Raw genomic sequence first — 551 nt, 5'->3', positions numbered from 1 at the left:
AAAGAGATTGAGGAGAAGAGGGGATAAAAGGTAATAGAGAAATAGAAATGAGCAAGTGAAAAGACGACCAGATGCAGAAATGAGAAAATTGCAAGAAAGAGGTATTAAGGAGGACATGAAGCAATACAAATTAACAGTACAACGATTAGGATGAATATTTACATTGTCATATAAACCCAAAATCAGCTGATCATTGTAAAAACACCATACGCAACGCGGTCTGCGTCTGGGCTGATGTTCCCAATATCTACATTCCTTATTCATTTTAAAAAGCTGTCTCTACGACCCACTTTCGCGCAATGATATTTTATATAAATGCAAGTTTTAACATCCGTTAACTGTTTTACAAAAAGAAAGCACATTAAAACTTCTTGGACTCCACGTAAATAAATAAAAAGAAGTGTTTACCACAAGGGATTCTGGCAATTATAGAGGACTGTAGCCATGACCTTCCTCAGACATGTTGAGACGAAACGCTGACGAGAAACTGGACCTCCTTACAAAATCCAGGGAATATAGACGTAAAAAAACAGGTCTAAAATCCTATAAAG

Source organism: Penaeus monodon, chromosome 33, assembly GCF_015228065.2.
Source record: "Penaeus monodon isolate SGIC_2016 chromosome 33, NSTDA_Pmon_1, whole genome shotgun sequence".
Lineage (NCBI taxonomy): Eukaryota > Metazoa > Arthropoda > Malacostraca > Decapoda > Penaeidae > Penaeus > Penaeus monodon.
Note: the sequence above shows the minus strand (reverse complement) of the source record.